The sequence below is a fragment of the Bombina bombina genome, chromosome 1 (assembly GCF_027579735.1).
Source record: "Bombina bombina isolate aBomBom1 chromosome 1, aBomBom1.pri, whole genome shotgun sequence".
In the NCBI taxonomy this organism is placed as follows: Eukaryota; Metazoa; Chordata; class Amphibia; order Anura; family Bombinatoridae; genus Bombina; species Bombina bombina.
The window spans coordinates 554673300-554696976 of NC_069499.1; the positions used below are offsets into that span (position 1 = coordinate 554673300).

Below are 23677 nucleotides of genomic sequence, written 5' to 3' on the forward strand. Positions count from 1 at the left end.
ATATATGGGGTCAAAGGAACTACTATAGTTGCCAATTTTTTAAGATAGGATGCACAATCACTTCAGAGTGGTGAATATCTAAATGCATGTCACACATGAAAATGGCTGATATAGTAGCCCAGATAAGAAGACCCCTTGCACAGATAGCTATTGTGGTTGCATAGTTATATCCTTCTGTCAATATGGGGGTCTATTCCATTAGAGGAGATTTGCGAAGTTCTTCGCACAGGTCTTTACATTCACATGTTTTTACATTCAAAGCCTTTTAAATCCATGTGAATATCTTGTTTTTCCATAGGTTTTTTCTTTTTTTTTCACTTTGTTAGTGACAGAGGCTAATATAAAGTATCTAATGTGTTTTCAGTATTCTTGTCCACCAGAAAGCACCACTTGACCAGTTTATCGAGTCCACGGATTCATCCTTACTTGTGGGATATTCTCCTTCCCTACAGGAAGTGGCAGAGAGAGCACCCACAGCAGAGCTGTCTATATAGCTCCCCCCTTAGCTCCACCCCCCAGTCATTCTCTCTGCCTGCTTAACTGCTAGGAAGGGCAAAGAGCTATGTGGTGACTATAATGTTAGTTTTTTATTTCTCAAGCAAAAGTTTATTATTTTAAATGGTACTGGTGTGTACTATTTACTCTCCGGCAGAAAAGGGATGAAGATTTCTGCAAGGAGGATGATGATCTTAGCACTTTGTAACTAAGATCCACTGCTGTTCTCACAAGGCCTGAAGAGTACTGGAAAACTTCAGTTGGGAGAACAGTTTGCAGGCTAAGCTGCATATGAGGTATGTTCAGTCTATATTTTTCTAGACAGACTGTGTTAATTCTAGAAAAGGCTGGCAATATCCCCATGAGGGAAGGGTAAGCTGTATTCAGACATTTTAATAGGAATTTCAGCTTGCTTGAAGGGCTCATTAGTTACTGGTGACACTGTTAAGAAAAAATGTTTTGCTTATTGATGCATTTATAACGTTTTTTGAAGGGACTAAAGGGGTCATTGTGGCTTGGTTTTGAGTTTTGCAACTCACATGGTTAATTAAGAGACACTCTGGTGTTTCTCTGATAGGCCTCAAAACATCGAGTGAGGTGGGAGCTTTAGTAGCCGTATCTGATATGCCCTCACAATGCTCTGAAGTAAGGGTGAGGGATTTGTTATCTGAGGGAGAAATTTCTGATTCAGGAAAGACGCTTCCTCAGACAGATTCTGATATGACGGCTTTTAAATTTAAGCTTGAACACCTCCGCTTATTGCTCAGGGAGGTATTAGCGACTCTAGATGATTGTGACCCTATAGTGGTTCCAGAGAAATTGTGTAAAATGGATAAATACTTAGAGGTTCCTGTTTACACTGATGTTTTTCCAGTCCCTAAGAGGATTGTGAATATTATTACTAAGGAGTGGGATAGACCAGGTATTCCGTTCTCTCCCCCTCCAGTTTTTAAGAAAATGTTTGCCATATCTGACACCATGCGGGAGTTCCTAAGGTGGAGGGAGCTATATCTACTCTGTCTAAGCGTACAACTATACCTATCGAAGACAGTTGTGCTTTCAAAGATCCTATGGATAAAAAAATTAGAGGGTCTCCTGAAGAAAATTTTTGTTCATCAGGGTTTTTCTCTCCAAACTATTGCGTGCATTGTTCTTGTAACTACTGCAGCTGCTTTCTGATTTGAGGCTCTAGAAGAGGCTCTTCAGATGGAGACTCCATTAGAGGAGATTATGGACAGAATCAAGGCCCTTAAGTTGGCTAATTCTTTTATTACAGATGCCGCTTTTCAACTGGCTAAATTAGCGGCAAAGAATTCAGGTTTTGCCATTTTAGCATGCAGGGCGTTATGGCTTAAGTCCTGGTCTGCTGATGTGTCATCTAAATCTAAACTTTTGAACATCCCTTTCAAAGGAAAGACCCTATTCGGGCCTGAACTGAAAGAGATTATTTCAGACATCACTGGAGGAAAGGTCATGCCCTTCCTCAGGATAGATCAAATAAGATGAATTTTGCCCAATCCAAGTCAGTCTGGAGACCTAACCAGGCTTGGAACAAGGGTAAACAGGCCAAAAAGCCTGCAGCTGCCTCTAAGACAGCATGAAGGGGTAGCCCCCGATCCGGGACCGGATCTAGTAGGGGGCAGACTCTCTCTCTTCGCTCAGGCTTAGGCAAGAGATGCTCACGATCCCTGGACTTTAGAAATTGTGTCCCAGGGATATCTTCTGGAATTCAAAGACTCCCTTCCAAGGGGGAGATTTCATATTTCTCGATTGTCTGTAAACCAGACAAAGAGAGAGGCGTTCTTACGCTGTGTAGAAGATCTTCTTACCATGGGGGTGATCTGCCCAGTCCCAAAAGAGGAACAGGGGCTAGGGTTCTACTCAAACCTGTTTGTGGTTCCCAAAAAAGAGGTAACTTTCAGACCAATCTTGGATCTCAAAATTCTAAACAAGTTCCTCAAAGTTCCATCATTCAAGATGGAAACCATTCGGACTATTCTGCCTCTGATCCAGGAAGGTCAATATATGACTACCGTGGACTTAAAGGATGCGTATCTACACATCCCTATTCACAGAAATCATCATCAATTTCTCAGATTTGCCTTTCTAGACAGGCATTACCAGTTTGTGGCTCTTCCCTTCGGGTTAGCCACGGCTCCAAGAATTTTCACAAAGGTGCTAGGGTCCCTTCTGGCGGTTCTACGACCTTGGGGCATAACAGTGGCGCCTTATCTAGACGACATCTTAATCCAGGCGTCGACTTTTCAGCTAGCCAAGTATCACACGGACATTGTGTTGGCTTTTCTGAGATCTCACGGGTGGAAGGTGAACATAAAAAAGAGTTCTCTCTTCCCTCTTACAAGAGTTTCCTTTCTAGGGACTCTGATAGATTCGGTAGAAATGAAAATATTTCTGACGGAGGTCAGAAAATCAAAACTCTTAACCACTTGCCGAACTCTTCATTCCATTCCTTGGCCATCTGTGGCTCAGTGTATGGAGGTAATCGGACTCATGGTAGCGGCAATGGACATAGTTCCTTTTGCCCGCCTACAACTCAGACCACTGCAACTATGCATGCTCAAACAGTGGAATGGGGATTATGCAGATTTATCTCCACAACTGCATCTGGACCAGGAGACCAGAGATTCTCTTCTCTGGTGGTTGTCTCAGGACCACCTGTCTCAGGGAATGTACTTCCACAGGCCAGAGTGGCTCATTGTAATGACAGATGCCAGCCTGCTAGGCTGGGGTGCAGTCTGGAACTCCCTGAAAGCACAAGGCTTATGGTCTCGGGAGGAATCTCTTCTTCCGATAAACATCCTAGAACTGAGAGCGATATTCAAGGCGCTTCAGGCGTGGCCTCAGCTTGCTGCAGCCAAATTCATCAGGTTTCAGTCGGACAACATCACGACTGTAGCTTATATCAATCATCAAGGAGGAACAAGGAGTTCTCTAGCGATGATGGATGTAACCAAAATAATCCGATGGGCAGAGGATCACTCTTGCCATCTCTCAGCAATCCACATTCAAGGAGTAGAGAACTGGGAGGCGGATTTTCTAAGTCGTCAGACTTTTCATCCGGGGGAGTGGGAACTCCATCCGGAGGTATTTGCTCAGCTGATTCAGCTATGAGGCACACCAGAATTGGATCTGATGGCGTCGCGTCAGAATGCCAAACTTCCTCGTTACGGGTCCAGGTCCCGGGATCCCAAGGCAGTACTGATAGATGCTCTAGCAGTACCTTGGTCCTTCAATCTGGCCTACGTATTTCCACCGCTTTCTCTCCTCCCACGTCTGGTTGCCAGAATCAAGCAGGAGAGAGCCTCGGTGATTCTGATAGCACCTGCGTGGCCACGCAGGACTTGGTATGCAGACCTAGTGGGCATGTCCTCGGTTCCACCGTGGACCCTGCCAATGAGGTGGGGACCTTCTAATCCAAGGTCCTTTCTCGCATCCAAATCTAGTTTCTCTGCGTCTGACTGCTTGGAGATGGAACGCATAAGTCTATCAAAGCGTGGGTTCTCTGAGTCGGTCATTGATACCCTGATTCAGGCTAGAAAACCTGTCACCAGGAAGATCTATCATAAGATATGGCGCAAATATCTTTATTGGTGGGAATCCAAAGGTTAGTCGTGGAGTAAGATTAGGATTCCTAGAATATTGTCTTTTCTCCAAGAAGGTTTGAAGAAGGGACTATCAGCTAGTTCTCTAAAAGGACAAATATCTGCTTTGTCTATTCTACTACACAGACGTCTGGCAGATGTTCCAGACGTTCAAACTTTTAGTCAGGCTTTGGTCAGAATTAAGCCTGTATTTAAGCCTGTTGCTCCGCCTTGGAGCCTAAACTTAGTCCTTAGAGTTCTTCAAGGGGTTCCGTTTGAACCTATGCATTCCATAGATATTAAGCTTCTATCTTGGAAAGTTTTGTTCTTAGTTGCTATCTCTTCGACTCGAAGAGTTTCTGAGCTATCTGCTTTACAGTGTGATTCCCCTTATCTTATTTTCCATGCAGATAAGGTGGTTTTGCGTACCAAACCTGGTTTTCTTCCTAAGGTTGTTTCTAATAAGAATATCAATCAAGAGATTGTTGTTCCTTCTCTGTGTCCTAATCCTTCATCAAAGAAGGAACGTCTGTTGCACAATCTTGATGTGGTTCGTGCTTTAAAGTTCTACTTACAAGCAACCAAAGATTTCTGTCAAACATCTTCATTGTTTGTTGTTTATTCTGGTAAGCGGAGAGGCCAAAAGGCTACGGCTACCTCTCTTTCATTTTGGCTGAAAAGCATCATCCGTTTGGCCTATGAGACTGCTGGACAGCAGCCGCCTGAAAGAATTACTGCTCATTCTACTAGAGCTTTTCCACATGGGCTTTTAAAAATGAGGCTTCTGTTGAACAGATTTGTAAGGCGGCGACTTGGTCTTTGCTTCATACTTTTTCCAAATTTTACAAATTTGATACTTTAGCTTCTTCGGAGGCTATTTTTGGGAGAAAGGTTCTACAAGCAGTGGTGCCTTCCGTTTAAGGTCCCTGTCTTGTCCCTCCCTTCATCCGTGTCCTAAAGCTTTGGTATTGGTATCCCACAAGTAAGGATGAATCCATGGACTCGATACATCTTACAAGAGAAAACATAATTTATGCTTACCTGATAAATTTATTTCTCTTGTGATGTATCGAGTCCACGGCCCACCCTGTTTATTTAAGACAGGCATATATATTTTTATTTTTAAACTTTCAGTCACCACTGCACCCTATGGTTTCTCCTTTTTCTTCCTAGCCTTCAGTCGAATGACTGGGCGGTGGAGCTAAGGGGGGAGCTATATAGACAGCTCTGCTGTGGGTGCTCTCTCTGCCACTTCCTGTAGGGAAGGAGAATATCCCACAAGTAAGGATGAATCTGTGGACTCGATACATCACAAGAGAAATAAATTTATCAGGTAATCATAAATTATGTTTTTGCTTCTTTTACACTGCTTACATGCGTATAAGGGGAGGTGTGGTAGAGGGGGTGTTCTCTCTTCGAATTTTCCTTTAAGCGTAAGCACCCTCTTTATTCACTTTTTGATACCAATGATCCAGCATTTTTAAAATGATGTGCAGCTTTTGTGTTGCCACTGATGTTACTATGCTTGAGGATTTTTTTGCCACTCATAAAACATTTCTCTGGACACCCATGTCTGTATTTTCTTGGCTTTGGCCATGACTTTATTTTTTCCATTTCCTTCTTAATATGGGAAGAGTCCACAGCTGCATTCCTTACTTGTGGGAAATACTGAACATGGCCACCAGGAGGAGGCAAAGACACCCCAGCCAAAGGCTTAAATACCTGCCCCACTTCTTCATAACCCCAGTCATTCTTTCCCTTTCGTCACAGGAGGTTGGCAGAGAAGTGTCAGAAGATTTCGGAGTAGTCTCTTATGGAGGGTAGTACTCTTCGAGGTGGGACTGGAGTTTTTAGTAGTCCTGTCAGCCTCTCAGTGAGAGCATGGATGAAAGTTAGAGTCCGAAGATGCAGGGAGAGTCTTTCTGCGAAACCATTCCTACTCATATTAACAGCTCCATATGCAATCAACGTTGATGAGTTTCGCTGCCTGCTTTTTTCTCTAAAGTCCATGTCAGAAGCAACGCTACTATCTGTCACACTTGAAGGGCCGTGTTACTGTTCCACCGCATAGATTCTGGTAAGATTGTTTCATTTTTTATACCTGTATGATAACGCAAGAAGACAGGGTCACAGTGTGACTCCTTTAATCTGTATAGAATCAAGGGTTAATATCTCCTGAGGGGGATTATTGAACAGCGGGAAATAATCTTGTATGCTTATTTGATTTTTTGCTGCTTTTATGTGTGAGATGTTATGGGCTCATAGGCTGTTATGGAATATACAGGTTTCACTTTCACTTTGAGAGCTGTGCAGCTTACAAGTTTGGCGCGCCTTTTCTCATAGCAGAGACGGTCCTGCATTGCACAGTTTTCATTCCCTCTTTCCTGACCGGGTGTTTATCAGAGAGGAGTCATAAATCTCTGTACTGTCTTGTCATAGGAGGTGGTGAATGCCCCAGCCATTGGGGTATAAGGGTGCCGTTTTTGTGAATAAAATAAAATTGTTTTATTTTCTATAGTTCTCCGCTTATTGCACTAGCGACGGAGGATTCTGTTACTTTAGAGGGTACTATCTATATTCCTAAAGAGTAATTCTTGTTTATATTGTGAGGTGGCCTTAGATTCGCACCCTCAATTATGTTCCATATGACTTGATAATGTGATAATATCAAACATGTTTGATACCACTGAGCCGTCCACCTTTGAGGAGTTGTCGACCAGTGAGGTGTGTACCCTACATTGTTCTCTCTCTGCAGTTTCCCGTAGCATTGCTGATCCTCCATCTGGAGGGGGCCTTTTTTTCACCAGACGTTACTGCGCAGTTCAGACGGCGATGTCTGTGGCCTTTAATGCTTTACCTCGCCCTGCCAAGCGCAAGCGAAAAGTTTCATATTGCACTCCTTCCCAGAGTAAATCAGATATTTTATTGGATTTAACTGTTACGGTTATCCGAGGATGAAGTTCTTTCTGAGACTTCAGAGTATGAACATTCTGGGTCGGAGTCTCCTGCCTCTAAACCTCCGGCTGTGGAGGAACCAGACTTTAGTTTAGGAATTTGTGCTTTCTTCTAAAGGAAGTTTTTGGCAAATCCAGAGGCCAAATTGCCTGATAAACCTTTGATTCCTAAATTGGATAGAGTTTGAGGACAGGGTGGTGCCTTATCCATCCCTGCTCCTGTTAGATGGCAAACATTATTAAGAATGAATGGGACAGGATTGGATTTCTTTTTCCCCTCGTCTTCCTTTAGCAAATTGTTCCCGGTCCTGGAGGATAAAAGATGGAAACTCTGTTAAGAAAGATGTTTCAACATACGGGATATTTTTTTTGTTAACCGGTGGCGGCTGTTGCTGCGGTTGCTGGAGCAGTTACCTATTGGAAGGAAGATAAATAGAAAGAGTTCTCTTGTATCAAGTACCAGAATAGAATTCTGGGTACTATATTAGAATGGGAATATTCTAACAGACCAGAGACGTTGCAAGCTAGCTTCAACATGTCTTGCTTTCCAGACCTCCTTAAGGCCATCTGTGGCTTGGTGTATGGAGGTGATTGGCATGGACATCATTCCTTTGCCAGGTTTTATCTAAGACTATTGCAACTGCGCATGCTGAAGCAGTGGAACGGCGATCATCAGATCTGTCTCAACAGATTTCCCTAGACATCCGATCGAGAGAACCATTCTCTTGGTATTTTTTGTCCGGATCTCTTGTCCTGAGGGACGTCCGTCTTAAGACCATCCTGGGTGATTGTGACTATGGTTGCGAGTCTGTCAGGATGGGGAGCTGTTTGGGGGGCCATGGAGGCACAGGGCCTTTGGACTCAGGAGGAAAGCTCCCTCCCAATCTCATTTTGGATCTTCAGACAATATACAATGCTCTGAAGGCTTGGCCTTTGCTGAGTTTGTCACAGTTTATCAGATTCCAATCAGACAATATAACCTCGGTGGCTTACATCTACCATCAGGGGGGAACGAAAAGCTCCCTAGCTATGAGGGAAGTATCTTGGATTCTGGAGTGAGCTGAGACCCACGTTTGTTCGCTGTCAGCAATCCAAATTTTGGGTGTGGACAACTGGGAAGCGTTTTTTCTCAGCAGACAATCCTTTCATCCGGCGGAATGGTCTCTCCATCTCGGGTGTTTGCGGAGATTTGCAAGAGGAGGATCTTATGAAGTCTCAATACCAAGCTACCCATTTATGGGTCGAGGTAAAGGGATCCTCAGGTGGAGCTAACAGATGCATTAGCGGTGCCTTGGAGGTTCAATTTAATTTATCTTTTAACCATTACTACTACTTGTAGTGGCTCCAATCAAGCAGTGATTCTGATTGCTCCGGATTGGCCGCAAAGGATATGGTTCGCAGATTTAGTGGGGATGTCATCATCTCCGTGGAAGTTACCTTGTCGCAAAGATCTGCTGACCAAGGTCTCTTTGTTCATCAGTGTCTAGATTTTCTGTGGCTGACTGTGTGGGGATTGTCCGCTTAGACTTAGCCAAGAGAGTTATTTTCTCATTCAAGCTCGTAAGCTGGTCGCTCGTCGCATTTATCATAAATTGTGGAGGACCTACTTATTCTGTTCTCCATTATGAACTGGAGAAGGGTTTTTCTGCAAGTCCCCTAAGGGGACAGTTTTCGGCCCTGTCTGTGTTACTGCACAAGAGGTTCGCTGAACCTCTAGATGTGCAGTCTTTTGTTAAGGCTCTGATAGGATCAGATCTGTGTTTAGATCTAATGCTCCTCTTTGGAGTTTAAATCTTGTTCTTAAAGTTTTGCAATGGGCTCCGTTGGAGCCGATGCATGAAGTAGACAATCAATTGTTGTCTTGGAAGGTTCCTTTTCTACTGGCTATTGCTTCTGCGCACAGAGTATCTGTGAGTGCTGCCTTGCAATGCGTCCCTCCTTATCTGACTTTCCATGCTGATAAGGCTGTTCTACGAACCAAGTTAGGTTTTCTTCCTAAGGTTTTGTCATTTCGCAACATCAATCAAGAGATTGTGGTTCCTTTCTTATGTCCTAATCCTTCTTCGTCGAAGAAACATTTATAACGTAATTCTGGATATGGTTTGTGCCTTGAAGTTCTATCTTCAGGCCACGATGGAATTTAGACAAACTTCTTCGCTGTTTGTTCTCCTTTCCAGGAAGCGTAGGGGTCAGAGGGCCTTGTCGACTTCCTTATCTTTTTGGCTGAGGAGTGTCATCCGTTTAGCATAGAGTCAGCGGGACATTAGCCTCCTCTGAGGATTACGGCTCATTCTATGAGAGCAGTGGTTTGTTTCCTCTTGGGCCTTCAAAAATGAGGCTTCTATGGATCAGATTACATACACTTTCCAAATTTAACAAGTTTGATGTTTTTGCTTCTGCTGAAGCAGCCTTCGGGAGAAAGGTTTTGCAGGCTGTGGTGCCCTCAGATTACGGTCCATCTCTCTTTTTTCCCTCCCGTTAGCATTCCGTGTACTCTAGAGCTTGGGTATATGTTTCCCACAAGTAAGGAATGCAGCTTTGGACTCTTCCCATATTAAGAAGGAAAACATAAATTATGATTTACCAGATAATTTCCTTTCTTTCTGTATTGGAAGAGTCCACAACTCCTGTCCGTGTTCTCCGATGGGCGGCCCTAAATTTAAATTTATTCTTCTGGCACCTGTTTCACCCTGATGTTTCTCCTATTGTTCCTTGTTCCCTCGGCAGAATGACTGGGGTTATGAGGAAGTGGGGGAGGTATTTAAGCCTTTGGCTGGGGTGTCTTTGCCTCCTCCTGGTGACGAGGTTCAGTATTTCCCACAAGTTAGGAATGCAGCTGTGGACTCTTCCCAAACAGAAGGAAAGGAAATGATCTGGTAAGTCATAATTTATGTTTTTTGCACATGCTTAGTTTTTTTTAAAATAACTGATCATTTTATGGTATAATATTTAGGTAAGGTCATAAATCACTCTATGTATTCTGGTTACTATGGACATTGAATGCCACTTGTTCATTCAGATACACGTCACTCGTCTATAGCTTTTACTAATTTATTAACTTGGGTGGTGGGTATGTATAGCTATGTAAATGTGCTTGTATGTTATATTTGTATCTCTCCATTTGACAACATTTGACAATCACTCTCAAGTGGAGCCGAAACAATGTTGATTAAAGCAATGTTTTAATAGACCACATTAAGGGCTAGATTACAAGTGGAGTACTAATTTACCCGTAAACTGACAAATTCGTCTATTTTTAGGTGTGCGATAAATAACCAGCCATTACAAGTGTCTGGTTATTGCTACTGCAAGCTTGCTCATAAAATTAACCAGAGATCAGATCTCTGGTTAATTTTACAAATGACCCCCAATTGCCCCCAAATTTTAGTGTGTAATGACTTTACACTAAGCAGTTTTTAGGGGGTAAAGTTGTCTGGGTGGTGTGTTTGAAAAAAAAGTCACTGAAAAGTGCCTTTACATTGTGTTCTATTGGGACTTTGTGTTCCCTGTAAATATATTTGCTTATATACAGTAGATATATATTTATGTGTTAATATGTGTATATACACATATAAACACATAAATTATAAGGTTGTAATCAAAATTATTCCACCCCCATTGCAAATCAGGTTTATTGTCAATATTTACAGACTTTCAGCTGTTTGCAATGAACACATCAAGCAAAAGTAATTGAAATAGTTCAACACAACAAATGCTTCAAGTGATTTCCCCAAATACAACTGAAAATGCAACTTTTAATGCATTCTGCAGTCTCAAAATTATTTAACCCCCTGAATAGAATCCCTCACAATAGTACAAATATGCAAAACTAGTGTTGTCTCAAGCACACCTAATGCAACTAATCAATGACTTCATTAGTTGCACCAGGTGTGCTTGAGCTAGAACACATGAAATACGTGTCACATTTGACTGCATGTTAGAAATATGGCTAAGTCAAAAGAATGGTCCAGAAGAGATCATCGCCCTTCACAAACAAGGAACAGGATACAAAGAGATAGCGAAGGCACTGAATGTTCCTAGAGACACCATTGGATGCATAGTTTGCAAGTTCAAAGTTAAAGGAACACTACCTGGATGGGGCAATAAAGGAAGCTCTCAACGGCTGAAACCAGATTTCTGAGAAGGCAGGTTAGGAAAAACCCTTGAGTGACTGCGAAAGACCTGCAGCAAGACTTGGTGGCAACAGGCACTGAGGTTTCAGTTTGAACAGTAAGGCGTGTACTAAACGCAGAAGGTTTCCATACCAGAACTGCAAGACGTACACCACTACTGACCCAAAAGCACAAAAAGCTCCAATATGCTCAAAATCATATAGGCTACAGACGTTTTCGGGACTGATATTTGTGTGACGGATAATATTCCATCGGATAACAGTCCAGCCACGAGATAGATAGATAAGGATAGATACAGATCGAAAGATAGATTAGATATATAGAACCACGCGTTTTAAAAGTACTTCGTGGGGAGTGCGACCCATGGTTAGGTTCCCAGAGGCGGCCATCTCTCGGACATATGTCTGACAGATAAATGTGCTTCAACATTCTGTTCGAGAACCATCAGCGGTATGTCTGTAGGAAGAAAAATAAAGCATACACTGAAAAGAGCACTCTGCCTATGGTTAAGCATGGTGGGGGCTCGGTGATGCTCTGGGGCTGCTTTTCATCCTCTGGCACTGGAAACCTGCAAAGTGTGGAAGGCAAGATGGATTTATTTAAGTATTAGGAAATCCTAGGAGAAAATGTCATGCTGTCTGTGAGGAAGCTGAAGCTTGGGCGTCATTGGACCTTCCAACAGGACAATGTTCCCAAGCATACCTCAGATTCTATCATGGCTTGTTTGCAGAAGAAGTCCTGGAAGATATTACAGTGGTCATCACAGTCACCTGACTTGAACCCCATAGAAAATATCTGGTGGGATTTGCTCATGCGGAATGAGCTAAGACTCCTCAGGAATGCTGCTAGAAGCTGGTGTCTGGCTATGCATCTCGCTTGCAGTAGGTCATAACAGCAATAGGATGCTCTACTAAGTACTAAAGATGCTTGCCAGGAAGGGGTTAAATAATTTTGAAACTGCAGAATTCATTAAAAGTTGCATTTTAAGTTGAATTTGGGGAAGCCACTTAATGCATTTGTTGTGTTAAACTATTTCAATTGCTTTTGTTTGATTTTTTTCATTGACGGGGTTACATTTTTTTGATTACAACTATATACGTATATATATTTACATTTGCTGCCAATCACTGTGTGACTTACCCCTTCGCTGCGCTAAGTTCTCATGCCATGTCTGTTGGCATGATAACGAGGCTCCTATTTGCGTGCACTGATATTAATAAGGGGAGTGCAAAGATTGCTTTTGCGAAAGCCATAGTTTGTGCTCCACTTGTAATCTAGCCCTAAATGCTTTATCTTGGAGTACCAGTTTGTTATTTCTGATTGTATTGTCAGAGGCCAGGATTTGTAAAATAACAATGGGTATATATAGTTTTTAATTGCACTCATCAGGTATTTGTATTACACAAATCAGACATCAATAAAGGGATAGGAAACTCAAAATTAAACTTTCGTTATTCAGATAGAGCATGCAAATTTAAGATATTCACTTCTATTTTCAAATGTGATTTATTATCTTGGTGGTATCCATTGTTGAAAAAAGAATACGCACATATCCTATACTAGTGGTAGTTAGCTGCTGATTGGTGCCAGCAAAGAATAACAAGAGAAAGAAGCAAATTTGATAATTGAAGTAAATTGGAAAGTTGTTTAAAATTATATGTTCTATCCAAATCATGAAATAAAATTTTAGGGTTTCCTGTCCCTTTAATATTGAATCAGTGAGGTATAACATTTTGCTTGTGCTTGGGCTAGTATGTTTTTTGCTACCCTCCAAGTCTGTGGAAACCCTTGTGAAAATATTATTCTTTCTTCTATAAGGTAAGACGAGTCCACGGATTCATCCTTTACTTGTGGGATATTATCCTCCTGCTAACAGGAAGTGGCAAAGAGCACCACAGCAGAGCTGTCTATATAGCTCCTCCCTTAGCTCCACCCCCAGTCATTCTCTTTGCCTACTCTAAGTACAAGGAAGGGTAAAGTGAAAGAGGTGATAAAATATTAGTTTTTAATTTCTTCAAGCGACGCCAAGTACTTCTAGTGCGTCTAATTCTTTCACCCTGGCGGCAGTTATGAATACTACCCTCAAAGAGGTTTTATCTAAGTTGCCTGGGTTGCAGGGGAAGCGCAATAGGTCTGGCGCTTTATTAGCCATATCCGATGTACCCTCACAATGTTCTGAGTGGGGGGTGAGGGATTCGCTGGCTGAGGGAGAGTTTTCTGATTCAGGAAATATGTTCCCTCAGAGAGACTCAGATATGATGGATTTTAAATTTAAACTAGAACACCTCCGCTTATTGCTCAGGGAGGTTTTAGCGACTCTGGATGATTGTGACCCTATTGTAGTTCCAGAGAAATTGTGTAAATTGGACAGATTCCTAGAGGTTCCTGTCTACACTGATGTTTTTCCGGTCCCTAAGAGGATTTCGGACATTGTTACTAAGGAGTGGGATAGACCAGGTATTCCGTTCGCTCCCCCTCCTACTTTTAAGAAAATGTTTCCCATATCAGACACCATGCGGGACTCGTGGCAGACGGTCCCTAAGGTGGAGGGAGCTATTTCTACCCTGGCTAAGCGTACAACTATACCTATTGAGGACAGTTGTGCTTTCAAAGATCCTATGGATAAAAAATTAGAGGGTCTCCTGAAGAAAATATTTGTTCATCAAGGTTTTCTTCTCCAACCTATAGCGTGCATTGTTCCTGTAACTACTGCAGCGTCCTTTTGGTTCGAGGCTCTGGAAGAGGCTCTTGAGGTTGAGACCCCATTAGATGATATTCTGGATAGAATTAGGGCTTTCAAACTAGCTAATTCTTTCATTACAGATGCCACTTTTCAACTGGCTAAATTAGCGGCGAAGAATTCAGGTTTTGCCATTTTAGCGCGTAGAGCGTTATGGCTTAAGTCCTGGTCTGCTGATGCGTCATCAAAAGCTAAGCTTTTAGCCATCCCTTTCAAGGGTAAGACCCTATTCGGGCCTGAACTGAAAGAGATCATTTCAGATATCACTGGAGGGAAAGACCATGCCCTTCCTCAGGATAAGACGAATAAGATGAGGACCAAACAAAATAATTTTCATTCCTTTCGAAACTTCAAAGGTGGTCCCTCTACCTCTTCCCCTGCCGCAAAGCAAGAGGGGAATTTTGCTCAATCCAAGTCAGTCTGGAGACCTAACCAGACTTGAAACAAGGGTAACAGGCCAAGAAGCCCGTGCTGCCACCAAGACAGCATGAAGGGGTAGCCCCCGATCCGGGACCGGATCTAGTAGGGGGCAGACTTTCTCTCTTCGCTCAGGCTTGGGCAAGAGACGTTCAGGACTCCTGGGCTTTAGAAATAGTAACCCAGGGGTATCTTCTAGATTTCAAAGATTCTCCCCCAAGGGGGAGATTCCATCTTTCTTGATTGTCTGTAAACCAGACAAAAAGAGAGGCGTTCTTACGCTGTGTAGAAGACCTATATACCGTGGGAGTGATCTTTCCAGTTCCAAAAACAGAACAGGGCCAAGGGTTCTACTCCAATCTGTTTGTGGTTCCCAAAAAAGAGGGAACCTTCAGACCAATTTTGGATCTCAAGATCCTAAACAAATTCCTCAGAGTCCCATCCTTCAAGATGGAGACCATTCGGACTATTTTGCCGATGATCCAGGAGGGTCAATATATGATGGATTTAAAGGATGCGTACATACACATTCCTATCCACAAAGATCATCACCAGTTCCTCAGGTTTGCCTTTCTGGACAAGCATTACCAGTTTGTGGCTCTTCCCTTCGGGTTGGCCACGGCTCCCAGAATTTTCACAAAGGTGCTAGGGTCCCTTCTGGCGGTTCTAAGGCCGCGGGGCATAGCTGTGGACGATATCTTAATCCAGGCGTTGACTTACCAACTAGCCAAGTCTCACACGGACATTGTGTTGGCTTTTCTAAGATCTCACGGGTGGAAGGTGAACGTAAAAAAGAGTTCACTTATCCCTCTCACTAGAGTTCCATTTCTGGGAACTCTGATAGATTCGGTGGACATGAAAATTTTTCTGATGGAGGTCAGGAAATCAAAAATTGTATCCATCTGCCGAGCTCTTCATTCCATTCCTCGGCCGTCAGTGGCTCAGTGTATGGAGGTAATCAGCTTAATGGTAGCGGCAGTGGACATAGTTCAGTTTGCTCGCTTGCATCTCAGACCACTGCAACTTTGCATGCTCAAACAGTGGAATGGGGATTATGCAGATTTATCTCCTCAAAGTCTCTCTTCTTTGGTGGTTGTCACAGGATTATCTGTCCAAGGGAATGTGTTTCCGCAGGCCAGCGTGGGTCATAGTGACGACGGAAGCCAGCCTATTGGGCTGGGGTGCAGTCTGGAATTCCCTGAAAGCACAGGGTTTGTGGACTCAGGAGGAGGCTCTCCTCCCGATAAATATTCTAGAACTGTGAGGGATATTCAACGCTCTTCAGACGTGGCCTTAGCTGGCGTCGGCCAGATTCATAAGATTCCAGTCGGACAATATCACAACTGTAGCATATATCAATCATCAGGGGGGAACAAAGAGTTCTCTAGCGATGATAGAGGTTACCAAAATAATTCGATGGGCAGAGACTCACTCTTGCCATCTATCGGCAATTTATATCCCAGAAGTGGAGAACTGGGAAGCGGATTTTCTAAGTTGTCAGACTTTTCATCTGGGGGAGTGGGAACTCCATCCGGAGGTGTTTGCACAATTGATTCAGCAATAGGGCACACCAGATTTGGATCTGATGGCGTCTCTTTAGAACACCAAACTTCCTTGTTATGGGTCCAGGTCAAGGGATCCTCAGGTGGTACTGATAGATGCTCTAGCAGTACCCTGGTCGTTCAACCTGGCTTATGTGTTTCCACCATTTCCTTTCCTTCCTTGTTTGATTGCCAGAATCAAACAGGAGATAGCTTCAGTGATTTTGATAGCACCTGCGTGGCCACGCAGGACTTGGTATGCAGACCTGGTGGACATGTCATCTCTTCCACCATGGACTCTGCCACTGAGACAGGACCTTCTGATTCAAGGTCCGTTCCAGCATCCAAATCTAGTTTCTGCTTGTAGATTGAACGCTTGATCTTATCCAAGCGAAGGGTTCTCTGAGTCGGTCATAGATACCTTGATTCAGGCTCGAAAGCCGGTCACCAGGAAAATTTATCATAAGATATGGCGTAAATATCTTTATTGGTGCGAATCCAAAGGCTACTCATGGAGTAAGGTCAGGATTCCTAGGATTTTGTCCTTTCTCCAGGAAGGATTGGAGAAGGAACTATCAGCTAGTTCCTTAAAGGGACAGATATCTGCTTTATCAATTCTTCTGCACAAGAATCTGGCAGATGTTACAGACGTTCAGTCATTCTGTCAGGCTTTAGTTAGAATCAAGCCTGTGTTTAAACCTGTTGCTCCGCCATGGAGTTTGAATTTAGTTCTAAATGTTCTTCAAGGGGTTCCGTTTGAACCTATGCATTCCATAGATATTATGCTTATGTCTTGGAAAGTTCTGTTTTTAGTTGCTATCTCTTCGGCTCGAAGAGTTTCTGAACTATCTGCATTGCAATGCGACTCGCCTTATCTTGTTTTCCATGCTGATAAGGTGGTTTTGCGTACCAAACCTGGATTCCTTCCTAAGGTTGTTACTAATAGGAATATCAATCAGGAAATTGTTGTTCCTTCTCTGTGTCCTAATCCTTCCTCTAAGAAGGAGCGTCTGTTGCACAACTTGGACGTGGTTCGTGCTGTGAAGTTTTACTTGCAAGCGACCAAAGATTTTCGTCAAACATCTTCTTTGTTTGTTGTCTATTCTGGAAAACGTAGAGGTAAAAAAACTACAGATACCTCTCTTTTTGGCTGAAAAGCATCATCCGTTTGGCATACGAGACTGCTGGACAGCAGCCTCCTGAAAGGATTACAGCTCACTCTACTAGAGCGGTGGCTTCCACATGGGCTTTTAAAAATTATGCTTCTGTTGAACAGATTTGTAAGGCTGCGACTTGGTCTTCGCTTCATACCTTTTCCAAATTTTCCAAATTTGATACTTTTGCTTCTTCGGAGGCTATTTTTGGGAGAAAAGTTCTTCAAGCAGGGGTGCCTTCTGTTTAACCATCTGTCTTGTCCCTCCCATTTATCCGTGTCCTGTAGCTTTGGTATTATATCCCACAAGTAAAGGATGAATCCGTCGACTCGTCTTACCTTATAGAAGAAAAGTAAATTTATGCTTACCTGATAAATTAATTTCTTCTATGGTAAGACGAGTCCACGGCCCGCCCTGTCATTTTAAGACAGATTATATTTTTTTGATTTAAACTTCAGTCACCTCTGCACCTTGTAGTTTCTCCTTTTTCTTCCTGTACCTTCGGTCGAATGACTGGGGGGTGGAGCTAAGGGAGGAGCTATATAGACAGCTCTGCTGTGGTGCTCTTTGCCACTTCCTGTTAGCAGGAGGATAATATCCCACAAGTAAAGGATGAATTTGTGGACTCGTCTTACCATAGAAGAAATTAACTTATCAGGTAAGCATAAATTTACTTTTTTTAGTTTTTTTGCATGTTTACCGAATCAGATTGAAAGAAATTAGATGTTCTGGATTTATAACATATGTAAATTACAGGGTTTAGGCTGCTCTTTTAATGGACTGGAATACCAGAGGAAAGGAAGCAAAATATTATATTAGTTGACAACAATTTTCTTTCATGATTCAGATAGAACATACAATTTTAAACAACTTTCTATTTTACTTCTATTATGAATTTTGCTTCATTCTCTTAATATCCTTTGTTGAAGGAGCAACAATTTACTACTGTAAGCTAGCTGAACACATTAGCAGGCCAATGACAACAAGCAATATGGGCAGCCACCAATTAGTAGCTAGCTCCCAGCTCCTGAGCCTAGGTATGCTTTTCAACAAAGTATGCCAAAAAGAATGATAATAGATAATAGAAATACATTGGGAAGTTGTTTAAAATTGCATGCTCTATCAGAATCATGAAAGAAAAATGTTGGGTTTCATATCCCTTTAAGGGACACTGAACCCAAATGTTTTCTTTCGTGATTCAGATAGAGCATACATTTTTAAGCAACTTTCTAATTTACTGCTATTATCAATTTTTCTTCATTCACTTGCTATCTTTATTTGAAAAAGAAGGCATCAAAGCTGCTTTTTTGGTTTAGTACTCTGGACAGCACTTTTTATTGGTGGGTGAATTTATTCATCAATCAGTAAGAACAACCCAGGTTGTTCATCAAAAATGGTCTGGCATCTAAACTTACATTCTTGCATTTCAAATAAAGATACCAAGAGAATGAAGAACATTGATAATAGGAGTAAAATAGAAAGTTGCTTAAAATGTCATGCTCTATCTGAATCACAAAAGAAAATTTTTTGGGTTCAGTGTCCCTTTAAGTGAAACTGACATTTCTTTCATGTAATTGGCAAGAGTCCATGAGCGAGTGACGTATGGGATATACAATCCTACCAGGAAGGTCAAAGTTTCCCAAACCTCAAAATGCCTATAAATACACCCCTCACCACACCCACAATTCAGTTTCACAAACTTTGCCTCCTATGGAGGCGGTGAAGTAAGTTTGTGCTTGATTTTCTACGTTGATATGCGCTTCTCAGCATTTTGAAGCCTGATTCCTCTGAGTACAGTGAATGTCAGAGGGATGTGAAGGGAGTATCACCTATTGAATTCTATGGTTTTCCTCGCAGGAAATCTTTTTCATAGGTTCTCTGTTATTGGTCGTAGAAATTAATCTACCTCCCTTTTTCAGATCGACAATATACTCTCATATTCTATTACCTCTACTGATAACCGTTTCAGTACTGGTTTGGCTATCTGCTATATGTGGATGGGTGTCTTTTGGTAAGTATGTTTTCATTACTTAAGACACTCTCAGCTATGGTTTGGCACTTTATGTATTAATATAACATTTTAAATATATGTATTGTACTTATATTTGCCATGAGTCAGGTTTATGTATATTTCCTTTTGCACACTATCAGTTTCATATTTTGGAAAAAAACATATTTAGGAAAATATTTTTCTTACCTGGGGTATAGTCTTTTTTTCAAATTGACTGCTTTTTCATTACATTTTTGCGGGCAAAATTAGGCTTGTGAGGTCGCAAAATGCTGATGTTTATTGCGTCATTTTTGGCGCGAGAATTCTTTTGGCGTGAAGGTTCGTCCGGTGACGCAATTTCGTCATTTCCGGCGTCTTTATTGACGCCGAGTTTCCTTGCACAAGGTTCCATCTGCAATGACGCGAGTGTGTCATTTCCGGATGTTGTTAGCGCTAAAATTTCATTTTTCGTTGTGCGTTATACTTGGCGCCAAATAATTTCATTATTTAAAACCCCATTCCTATATGCCTCTTGCCTTTTTATATGTCAGATGGCTATGCTGTTTGCATTTTTTTCCCATTCCTGAAACTGCCATATAAGGAAATTGATAATTTTGCTTTATATTTTGTTTTTTCTCAATCTGATCCTGTCTCAGAAACCACTGTTGGAACCCTGCTGCCTGATAACAGTTCTACCAAAGCTAAGTGTATCTGTTGTAAATTTGTGGAGATTATATCTCCAGCTGTGGTATGTAATAGTTGTCATGATAAGCTTTTACATGCAGAGAATGTATCCATCAGTACTAGTACAATGCCTGTTGTTCCTTCAACATCTAATGTACATGATATCCCTGTGAATATAAAAGATTTTATTGCTGATGCAATTCAGAAAGCTTTGTTTGCCTTCTAATAAACGTAAAAGGTCTTTTAAAACTTCTCATAAAGTTGATGAAATTTGTTAAAAGAGGTTTTGATTACGTTGGATATTGAGGAAACTAGTCCTCTTGATACTAAAACTAGTAAACATTTAAATTCTGTTTATAAACCTCCTGTGGTTACTCCAGAGGTTTTTCCAGTTCCTGATGCTATTTCTAAGGCATGGAATAGACCTGGTACCTCTATTATTCCTTCTTCAAGGTTTAAAAAATTGTATCCTTTGCCAGCAGTTAGATTGGAGTTTTGGGAAAAGATCCCCAAAGTTGATGGGGCTATTTCTACTGTTGCCAAACGTACTACTATTCCTATGGAAGATAGTACTTCCTTTAAGGACCCTTTAGATAGGAAACTTGAATCTTATCTAAGGAAAGCGTATTTATATTGTGGCTATCTTCTCAGGCCTGCCATTTCTATGGCTGATGTTGCAGCTGCATCAACTTTTTGGTTGGAAAGTTTAGCACAACAGGAATTGGATCCTGATTTGTCTAGCATTGTTCGCTTGTTTCAACATGCTAATCATTTTATATGTGATGCCATTTTTGATATCATCAAAATTGATGTTAAATCTATGTCTTTAGCTATTTTAGCTAGAAGAGCTTTGTGGCTCAAATATTGGAATGCTGACATGGTATCTAAGTCTAGATTACTATCTCTTTCTTTCCAAGGTAATAATTTATTTAGTTCTCAGTTGGATTCGATTATTTCAACTGTCACTGGGCAGAAGGGAGTTTTTTTTGCCTCAGGATAAAAGACCTAAAGGTAAATCTAAGCCTTCTAACTGTTTTCGTTCCTTTCGACAAAATAAGGAACAGAAACCCAATCCTTCTCCCAAAGAATCTGATTCCAATTGGAAACCTTCTTCAAGTTGGAGTAAATCCAAGCCGATTAAGAAACCAAAGCCAGCCCCTAAGTCTGCATGAAGGTGCGGCCCTCATTCCAGCTCAGCTGGTAGGGGGCAGATTAAGATTCTTCCAAAGCATTTGGGCAGATTCTGTCCAAAATCAATGGATTCAGAGTATTCATGTCTCTCAAGGGTACCGAATAGGATTCAGAGTAAGACCTCCTGTGAGATTTTTTCTCTCACGCATCCCAGCAAATTCAGTAAAGGCTCAAGCTTTTCTGAAGTGTGTTTCAGACCTGGAGCTTTCAGGGGTAATCATACCAGTTACGTTTCAGGAACAGGGTCTGGGGTTTTATTCAAATCTATTTATTGTCCCAAAGAAAGAAAATTCATTCAGGCCAGTTCTGGATCTGAAAATTTTGAATCGTTTTGTAAGAGTGCCAACTTTCAAAATGGTGACTATAAGGACTATTCTGTCTTTTGTTCAGCAAGGGCATTATATGTCCACGATAGACTTACAGGATGCATATCTTCATATTAAGATCCATCCAGACCACTATCAGTTTCTGAGATTCTCTTTTCTAGACAAGCATTACCAATTTGTCGCTTTTCCATTTGGCCTAGCGATAGCTCCAAGAATCTTTTCAAAGGTTCTCGGTGCCCTACTCTCTGTAATCAGAGAACTGGGTATTGCGGTGTTTCCTTATTTGGACAATATCTTGGTACTAGCTCAGTCTTTACATTCTGCAGAATCTCACATTAATCAACTAGTGTTGTTTCTTCAAAGACATGGTTGGAGGATCAATTTACCAAAAAGTTCCTTGATTCCTCAGACAAGGGTCACCTTTTTAGGTTTTTAGACTCTGTCTCTAACAGGCAAGAGACAAATAAAATTGGTTTCAGCTTGTCGAAACCTTCAGTCTCAATCATTCTCTTCAGTAGCTATGTGCATGGAAGTTTTAGGTCTCATGACTGCAGCATTGGAAGCGATCCCCTTTGCTCGTTTTCATATGAGACCTCTCCAGCTTTGTATGCTGAATCAATGGTGCAGGGATTATACAAAGATATCACAATTAATATCCTTAAATCCCAATGTTCGACTCTCTCTGACTTGGTGGTTAGTTCACCATTGTATAGTTCCAGGGGCCTCTTTTGTTCGTCCAACTTGGACTGTGATCACAACAGATGCAAGTCTTTCAGGTTGGGGAGCTGTCTGGGGATCTCTGACAGCACAAGGGGTTTGAAAATCTCAAGAGGCGAGGTTATCAATAAATATTTTAGAACTCCGTGCTATTTTCAGGGCTCAACAGGTTTGGCCTCTGTTGAAGAGAGAACCGTTCATTTGTTTTCAGACAGACAATATCACAACTGTGGCATATGTCAATCATCAGGGTGGGACTCACAGTCTCCAAACTATGAAAGAAGTATCTCGGATACTTTCTTGGGCGGAATCCAGCTCCTGTCTAATTTCTGCGGTCATATCCCAGGTTTAGACAATTGGGAAGTGGATTATCTCAGCTGTCAGACTTTACATCCGGGGGAGTCGTCGCTTCATCCAGATGTGTTTTCTCAGATTGTTCAGATGTGGGGTCTTCTAGAAATAGATCTAATGGCTTCCCATCTAAACAAGAAACTTCCCAGGTACCTGTCCAGGGATCCTCATGCGGAGGCAGTGGATGCTTTAGCAGTTCCTTGGTGTTACCAACCTGCTTATATCTTCCCGCCTCTAGTTCTTCTTCTAAGAGTAATCTCCAAGATCATCATGGAACAATCGTTTGTGTTGCTGGTAGCTCCAGCATGGCCTCACAGGTTTTGGTATGCGATCTTGTTCGGATGTCCAGTTGCCAACCTTGGCCACTTCTTTTGAGACCAGACCTTCTGTCTTAAGGTCTGTTTTTCCATCAGGATTTCAAATCATTAAATTTGAAGGTATGGAAATTGAACGCCTAGTGCTTAGTCATAGAGGTTTCTCTGACTCAGTGATTAATACTATGTTACAGGCTCGTAAATCTGTTTCTAGGAAGATTTATTATCAAGTTTGGAAGACTTATATTTCATGGTGTTGTTCTCATAAATTCTCCTGGCATTCTTTTAGAATTCCTAGAATTTTACAGTTTCTTCAGGATGGTTTGGATAAAGGTCTGTCTGCAAGTTCCTTTAAGGGACAAATCTCTGCTCTTTCTGTTTTATTTCACAGAAAGATTGCTAAGCTTCCTGATATTCACTGTTTTGTACAGGCTTTGTTCCGTATCAAGCCTGTTATTAAATCAATCTCTCCTCCTTGGAGTCTTAATTTGGTTTTGAAGGCTTTACAGGCTCTTCCGTTTGAGCCTATGCATTCTTTGGACATTAAACTACTTTCTTGGAAAGTGTTGTTCCTTTTGGCAATCTCTTCTGCTAGAAGAGTTTTCGAATTATCTGCTCTTTTCTGTGAATCTCCTTTTCTGATTTTCCTTCAGGATAAGGCAGTTTTGCGGACGTCATTTAAATTTCTACCCAAGGTTATGAATTCTAACAACATTAATAAAGAAATTGTTGTTCCTTCTTTGTGTCCTAATCCTAAGAATTCTTTGGAGAGATCCTTACATTCTTTGGATGTTATAAGAGCTTTGAAATATTATGTTGAAGCTACTAAAGATTTCAGGAAGACTTCTAGTCTATTTGTTGTCTTTTCTGGTTCTAGGAAAGGTCAGAAGGCTTCTGCCATTTCCTTGGCATCTTGGTTAAAGCTTTTGATTCATCAGGCATATTTGGAGTGGGTCAGGCCCCGCCTCAGAGAATTACAGATAATTCTACTAGATCAGTCTCCACTTCGTGGGCTTTTAAGAATGAAGCTTCAGTTGATCAGATTTGCAAAGCAGCAACTTGGTCTTC

General features: G+C 41.7%; 1 protein-coding gene across 2 annotated transcripts in view; it reads left to right on the plus strand.

Annotated features, from left to right (window-relative positions):
• The window catches only part of SATB2 (SATB homeobox 2), a 443446-nt gene that overhangs the window by 56079 nt on the left and 363690 nt on the right, over nt 1-23677 (plus strand). The gene's annotated exons all lie outside the window — the stretch shown is intronic.